Here is a 7784-nt window from a genome sequence, read left to right as displayed (position 1 = left end):
GTAATTATACATTGAAAATTTATAATTTTTTACAATAAAGGTGACAATGTCATTAAAAAATAACAATTCTTGAGAATAATTACGGACATATAATTATCTATTTTTATGGGATTATGATATTTGAATTATTTCCATTAAAAATGACATCATGAGGTTGTGAGGAGAAGAGGTTCATAATACCAAAATTAAGTAACTGAGTCCAGGTCGGTCATTTGCATTTTTCTTTAAGTTATTTTTTATTGCAACTCCATGATTTACTGTTGTTCATAATACTGTTGTTTCAGGCATTAAATATTGCCATAGTATTCCTACCACTAGTGTGTCTTTCCCTCCACCAATACCCCACCACCCCAGCCTGATACTTTGCAGGCACAATCAAATTTACTTCCTAGTGTTGCAACAAAGATGGAGTGAAAGAAAGCACAGCGGTTGGGCTTTCGCCTTTCACGCTGACCTTGTTCGATTCCTCTCGGAGAGCCCGGCAAGCTACTGAGAGTATGGAGCCCACACGGCAGAGCCTGGCAAGCTACCTGTGGCGTGATGGATATGCCAAAAACAGTAACAGTAAGTCTCTCAATGAGAGACGTGACTGGTGCCCACTCTAGCAAATCGATGACCAACGGGATGACAGTGACAGTGACAGTGACAGTGTTGCAACAAAAAGACAAAAGGAACTATCAAATTTTAGATCCAGTAGGAGTTAATTTGTGATCATGGTTACTTCTCACAATGATATTACTAAGGTTATTGAGAACTGCTATGCTGCCTGATGCTACTTGTTCCTTGTGTTATTGCTGAGGCTTGTTGAGCCTGTTGGGCTTCTATGCAACATTTGAATCAGATTTGTTGTATTCAACACTACTATGAAATTCTGAGGTGAAGGGCTGTGCAGTCCATGAGTTAAAGTTCTGGAACAATTTGGTGGCATAGCTGTTTGATGAGGTTCAGCTGTGAAACTGGGCTGTTTCTAAGTCAGAGTGTGTTGGCTCTGGCTTCGGGCTGCTGGGACTTCTGGAAGAGAAGGGGGGATTTTGCCCATCCCCATTGCGAGAAGGCCCCAATGTTCTCAGCCCTGACGAGTCTACTGGGGAAGAATCAATGGTGGTGTGATGTTTTCTGGTGATGCTGATTTGTTTCCCTGTTGGCAAGTCATCTATGTTATTCTTAATAAGATCCAAGGTTTTGGTATTTGTTATTGAGATGGAAGCAATTGAACAGTAAAGGATGGTCAAGTTTTTTGTACCGCCCCCTCCTCCCACAGCTCTTGTTTCCAAGGTATTTGCCAATAGACAAAATAAATGACAAACTGGAAGCTCAGAGTCCTCTGTATGGTGGAGGTGTGTCTTTAACTCTCTTTAATTCAAATCTAAGGTTTCCTTTTAAATTTCAAGTGACACTTCAATAAAAAAATCTGTTTTTTTTTTTTTCACTCTTGCTTTGCATTCTGAGTCTCCAGAGGTCAGTCTGTCCAGACCACAGATACTTCACACCTTGAAAGTTCTTTTCACACCTGGTCTCTCTGTAGAGGGCACTTCACATCCTGGCCTGCAGAAGGTATTTGTTGCTTCTCTTCTCTCTAACAATTCATGAAATACTATGAAAACTAGAAATGAAACAACTGAGATACAATTAGTAAATGAAAGAATCAAATAGAACCTTAGTATCTCTGTTTGAAAGCTCAAGGTGGAATAGAGATAAAAATATAAAATATACAAAGGATGTCTTTATGATTCAATTTCCTGATTTTGAAGAATCAGTCAATTGTATATTCACATACATGCCTGACTTTGTTAATCAATACAGCATGACAAAACTCCATGAATGTTATGGCAATGAGCAGTTTGTTTTGGTATTTGTAAACAGTTTGGCTTCTGTATGTTCTCTATTTTTAGTTATGCCTTTAAAAACATATTACTAAAATGAATTTACCTGACCATACATATTAAACATAATATTTCATACATTGATTTATATCTAACAAAATTATTTTTAGCTCTTAGGGAGCATTAGGATTATGAAGCTCCCATTACGTTCCACCTTACACAAATTATTAAACGTCAAAAGATCTTAAAAATATTGAACAAAGTATGATAAACACACATGTATCATATCAACAAAAGCCTCTCCTATATTTTGAATCTCACATATTTTTATTATGAAAAAAATCATAAATATTAATTTTGTGAATATAATAATAAAATCAGCAATATGTCATTAAAATGTAATGAAGCCAGTTTATTAAATCTTTCACATGAGTAATAATCTACATATTTTTCATTCTTATTTTATCTGATATAACATAAGATATGTCTTTAACTCTCTTTAAATTCAAATCTAAGGATTTCCTGTTAAAATTTCAGGTGTTACTTCAACAGGGAACCTAAGTTTTTTCACTCTTGTTTTTCATTCTGAGTCTTCGCAGGTCAGTCTGTCCAAACCACAGATAGGCTGTATGAAATGATAATGTTTAATCTTTAAAGTTATTAAACATCAAAAGTTGTCAAAATAAAAGTATATGTTGGGGTCTACTCCAGGCCTCTGTTCAGCTCGCTCACTCTTCCAACAAGGGGCCACTGCTCAGGGTCCTGAGAACAGGGTCGAGTTTCCCTCCAGCTAAGAGGAGAGGTCCCAGGAAAAAGAGCAAACCTTGCCACCGCATCCTCCAACGAAATAGAAAAAGAGCACAGGAGCACTGTGGGGGTCCTGTAAAGCAGAATCCACTTTATTGAGAGACATCAAGCCTTAATATAGGTTGAGGAGGTGGTGGGAGTATGCAACTGGTCACCTACACAGGATGATCAGAGCAAATGATCTGTTTTCTGTAGATCATTTGCTGTTTTCTGTAGATAGGGCCACACCTTCACAGCACATTTGCCAGAAATATCCTGTCCCCAGGTAACATTGAACTGTGCTATGCATTGTAACAAGGTGCACTCAAAGTAGACTAAAAGGTGTTTCTCTCCCAACCCATCTGCCTGCTGAGCCCAGGAATTAGTATAGCCCTTCAAAGCTGACCAAAAGGGGCTTTTCTCCCAACAGTATGAATTAATCCTGTATATCCATTAAACTATTTTATCTGATATATTTCAGTTGATAATTAAATTGACTGGCTTGACAGCCAACATTATCTTTATGAAAATTTGAATAAACAATTTTGTTCCATAATCTTTCATTTGCTGAGGAGGCAAATATTGTCCATTGAATCAATTCCCAGCTTCTTAGGCAGAATATTATTTAAAATCATTAAAAATAAATGGTTAAGGTTTTATTAAAAATATTTAAAGCAATTTTCTTTGCTTGTTTGCTATCAATATTATCTCTAATGTTTTCCTTTTTGTATCCCCAGCAAGTAATATTGTATCAAATTAGAATAACTAAACTTAAAATGTGTTCCTTCATGATGCACATGTTTAAACCGTTAAAAAAAAGTGACAACTCAATTTTTTCATTGTAAACCAGTCAAATAACTATTCCTAAACTCACCCCGCCCACAGTGACTCTGCTAGGATTTTGGCCACACCCTCTATCACTGCTACATGTAGTCAGTACGGAGCATAGTTCCCACTACTAAGCAGCTCAGAGATGAGACGCCAAAGAGAAAACGACCCACAACTGAATTTGCAATCAAGAAGACAGTTAAGGAAAGGTAAGGGCTCTAAGAACTTCATTTCAGTAATAAACTAATAGCAACTAAAACTGGAAGTAAACCTGAAAATGTTTCTCAGAACCTTTAAAGGCTTAACAAGGATTATCAGTGCCGAGGTAAAGCCCTGAATAGACATTTGACTGTCTAGAGTGAACAATTGGGTGCGTAGGTGCAGGGAAGAAAAGGGGAATGAGGCTTATATACTTTACATTGGTGGAATCAAAACTTGAAGTAGTTGGACTATGGTGTCCTAATATGAAATCTAAGGACCAACTTTACTCAGGCATTATAACTTGAATCCTTTAATTAAAAAAAAAAAACCTCTTGGAACATTATATTTCTTGAAAATGCAGTTGTATTTTCTACAGTAGTATTACAATTTTCTCTAGTGGTTTGGTCAATGTGATGCCTGTGCTTGTGGGTTCTTTTGAAAATATTATATGATTACCAACCTTTCTCCATTCTGTGTTTCCATTACTCCTCCTGCAGGTTTCCCCTTCCCTCTAGAACAGCTGACTGCTGAGGTCCTGGGAATTACCTGCTTGGTCTTGCTGTCTTCCATCATGAAAACCATAATCCTTACTTCCTGTAAGAATATGTTTGAGGGGTCTGGGGTATGACTGAATGGGCAGGAGGCAGGACTAGACCCTGAGCATAATCATATGTTCTGCCAAAACAAAAATTAAAAAACCAATTAAAAATTTCAAGGAAAATGTTCAATATAATAATGACCAATACCTTTGTACTTTTATAATATAAAGAATAACTTATTTTAGATGTGAATTTACACAGACTTATTATTCTAAATATAGTAAAAGTATAAATTAATTTACATGCATTAAATGAATGTAAAATTATCATCCCACAAATATTTTATTGCAAGTTATATTTATATTAAAATTATAATAATAGAGTGACTGTAGAGATGTTATATGTATTAACTTATTTCATAAATAAAAATGTAATAAAATAATTAAATGTTTCATTGAGAAATACATATCCATTTTGAGATATTTTAAACAAATTATTTGTGAAATACTTTTAATAGTCATATTCTTCCTCTATGCTTATGAAATAGTCTGCCAAGTTTTCAACATTATTACTTCATGCTTAAATAAATTTTATTGTAGGTCATTTTAACCTAAAACAACATAATTGATCTCAAATTAAAAAACTCTACTTATCATTATTATTCAAAATAATTTGGGAGGCACCAGGACCAACAATCATCAGCTGCCCTACTCCCAAAAAATTATGCTTCCAAAATCTCTTGATATTGATTCTGTATGTAGAGCAAGGGAGTTACCCTACAGGTGCCGGTAAGGGCAGTAGACCTTTTTTAAGATAAATTTTTATAGAATTTCTTTTCATTTTTCTAGAAACTGAAATTAAAATACCAGAGTCGAATAATGCATCACTAGTGACACGGACTCAGAAATGTATATAATACTCTTTGAAATTCTAACAGTAGTACAATTTATGTTTTATATTCCTTTTTCCTTAAGATTTCATAATATTGAGCATAAGGAACAGGTCTCTCATTTTAATGCACTTACATATAGACTAGTGTGAATAGATTGTTTTGAATAATAATTTATAAAGTGCTGTCGCACTATTGCACTATCGTCCCCTTGTTCATCGATTTGCTTGAGCGGGCACTAGTAACTTCTCCATTGTGAGACTTGTTATTGTTTTTATCATATCGAATACAACACAGGTAGCTTCCAGGCTCTGCTGTGCGGGCGGGATACTCTTCGTAGCTTGTCGGGGTCTTCGAGAGGGACAGAAAAATCGAACCCTCGGACCCAGGTCGGCCACGTTCAAGGCAAATGCCTTACCCGCTGTGCTATCACTCAGAATATTTTATATAGTTATAAAAATAATACATGTGTTTATGTATGTGTATGTATATATAGTAGAAAATCATTCAGTGATGAGAAATTCTGATATATACTATAAGCACGGGTAAATGTTGAAAGCAGCATGCTCCCATGCTCAGGAGAAAAAAATTGAGCACAGTACATGATTCACATCACGATCATGATCACGAAATCCCGTTAATCATCGATTTCTCGAGCTGGCTCAGTAACCTCTCAATTCGTCCTTTGCTTGAGATCTTAGAAGTCTCTCTCCACTCTGCCCTCCCAATGATGTCACACTGGAGGCTCTTTCAGGGTCAGAGGAATGAGATCCAGCTTGTTGCTGGATTTAGCATATGAATACACCATGGGAAGCTTGCAAGGCTGTCCCATGTGGGCAGGAAACTCTCAGCAGCTTGCCAGTTTCTCCCAGAGGGAGAAGTAGGCTAAATATACCTCGAGGCTGAGAAGCAGCCAAGTGCTTCTGGGAGCTTGCTTTTAAGTCTCTGTATGTTGGCCGTTGATGAGATTACACACACCTGGGTTCCTCTGCCGGTACCTTCATGTGTGAGGCCTGTCCAAATGTATGGAGAGGGGCCTCGAGCATGGCTGTGGCTAGGTTCCGGGACCTCTGATCACGGTGGGGAGGGTAACTGGAGCCCATCCCCTCTGAGGTGCCCCGGGGAAGACAGGCAGGCTTGCGGGCAAGAGACTCTCTGCATCGCTCTCTTCTGGGAGCTTGATTTTAACAACATGATTCAGTTTATATTAAATATCTAGAATTGGTGGTTTTTTTCCTCTTTAGAGAAACCCGTGTTCTCTCTTGAACATGTCTTTCCTTCTCCCTTTACATTTCTCTAACTTTCAATAAAATCTATATTGCTTCACTAAATTTTTTTAAATTAAAAACAATGGACTAGAGAGATAGCTTAGTGGGTAGGACATTTGCCTTGCATGAGGCCGACCCATGTTCGATTCCTCCGTCCATCTCGGAGAGCCCGACAAGCTACGAAGAGTATCGTGCTCACACAGCAGAGCCTGGCAAGCAACTCATTGCATATTCCATATGCCAAAAACAGTAACAAGTCTCACAATGGAGACTTGACTGGTGCCTGCTCGAGCATATCAATGAACAACGGATGACAGTGCTATAGTGCTATACTTTATAATAAAAACATGCTTTAGGACTAGAAGACCTCATTAATAAATGTAAATAATTTTTTGAACTTCTTTAACCCAAATACAGAGGAAGCTGTGACTTCATTTAAGTTTTTAAAATATTTTTCCCTCAAACTTAATTCTTATATAGTTTTTCTTAGTAAAAGTAATTTTATTAGATAAACCTACCTGCGTAATCTCTCTTCCTCTTACTTCAAAGTACTCTGTTCTGGTATTGCCCAGAATCTGAAATTCAGAGTCTGAATTCTCTTTATTCTTTTTGGGTTTGCCTTATTCCTCTTCTCTCTGCTTCTCTCTTTCCTTCTTTCCGCTCTTCTCTTTCTTTCTATGTTCTTCTTAGAATTAGTTCCCTCCCTAGTAATACTATTTTATGATGCACAGTTTTATTCAATACTCTTTTAAACTTTCACAATACAAAAATTGTCAACTAAGATATTAATGTTATTTGATATATTAGAATCAATTTATATTTACTATTTATCCTTAATTTTCTTCTAGCTACCCAGAATCTAAGGCAGAATAATTCTTCCACAATTCATACAACAAGTATCCAGAAAAGTAGGTGATTTTTAAAGTTTTGATAGTACATTTTACAGTTTGTATTACAGATAGTACATTTTACAGTCTACCTTGGACTAGGTAGAATTGCTAACTAATTTAAGAGGAAACATAGTTAAAAATATAAGGAAATTAAAGTTCAGAAAAAGTAATTGGCACGCACAACATATAAAGAATAACTTATTTATCATAAAATTTTTTTACCAATTTTGGCTCAAATATCTTACAGCTAAAAATGATGGTGAATAAGTTATTCAACCTTACAAATTGTTTATTTGTGGCTAATGTGGATAAAAAGCATGGGAATTTTTAGTGCGGTATTTGTCTTATATCAACATTTAAATTAAGGGATGAGAAACTGACCCTTACTGGGGGTGTTTGCATGAGACTTGTGCATTGTATGTACCACATCCTGACAGTGCACAGTATGCAATATACAAGCATGTTTTTACCTATGTGCATGTAGCAGTTCCATCTGATGTTGGTAATTCAACTTTTCTATTAATAGCTCAAGATAACTCTCTGGTGCCTCATTGTCCTCA

General features: G+C 36.3%; 1 non-coding gene across 1 annotated transcript; it reads right to left on the bottom strand.

The window, feature by feature from the left end:
• Window positions 1-4852: 4852 nt before the first annotated feature.
• LOC129399227 (U11 spliceosomal RNA) lies at window positions 4853-4986 on the bottom strand. The gene has a single exon (XR_008627002.1). It is a non-coding gene; the product is annotated as a U11 spliceosomal RNA (small nuclear RNA).
• Window positions 4987-7784: the final 2798 nt, after the last annotated feature.

The sequence above is a fragment of the Sorex araneus genome, chromosome 10, assembly GCF_027595985.1.
Source record: "Sorex araneus isolate mSorAra2 chromosome 10, mSorAra2.pri, whole genome shotgun sequence".
Classification (NCBI taxonomy): Eukaryota; Metazoa; Chordata; class Mammalia; order Eulipotyphla; family Soricidae; genus Sorex; species Sorex araneus.
The sequence above is the reverse complement of the archived record's forward strand: the minus strand, read 5'-3'. Positions and strand labels throughout refer to the sequence as shown.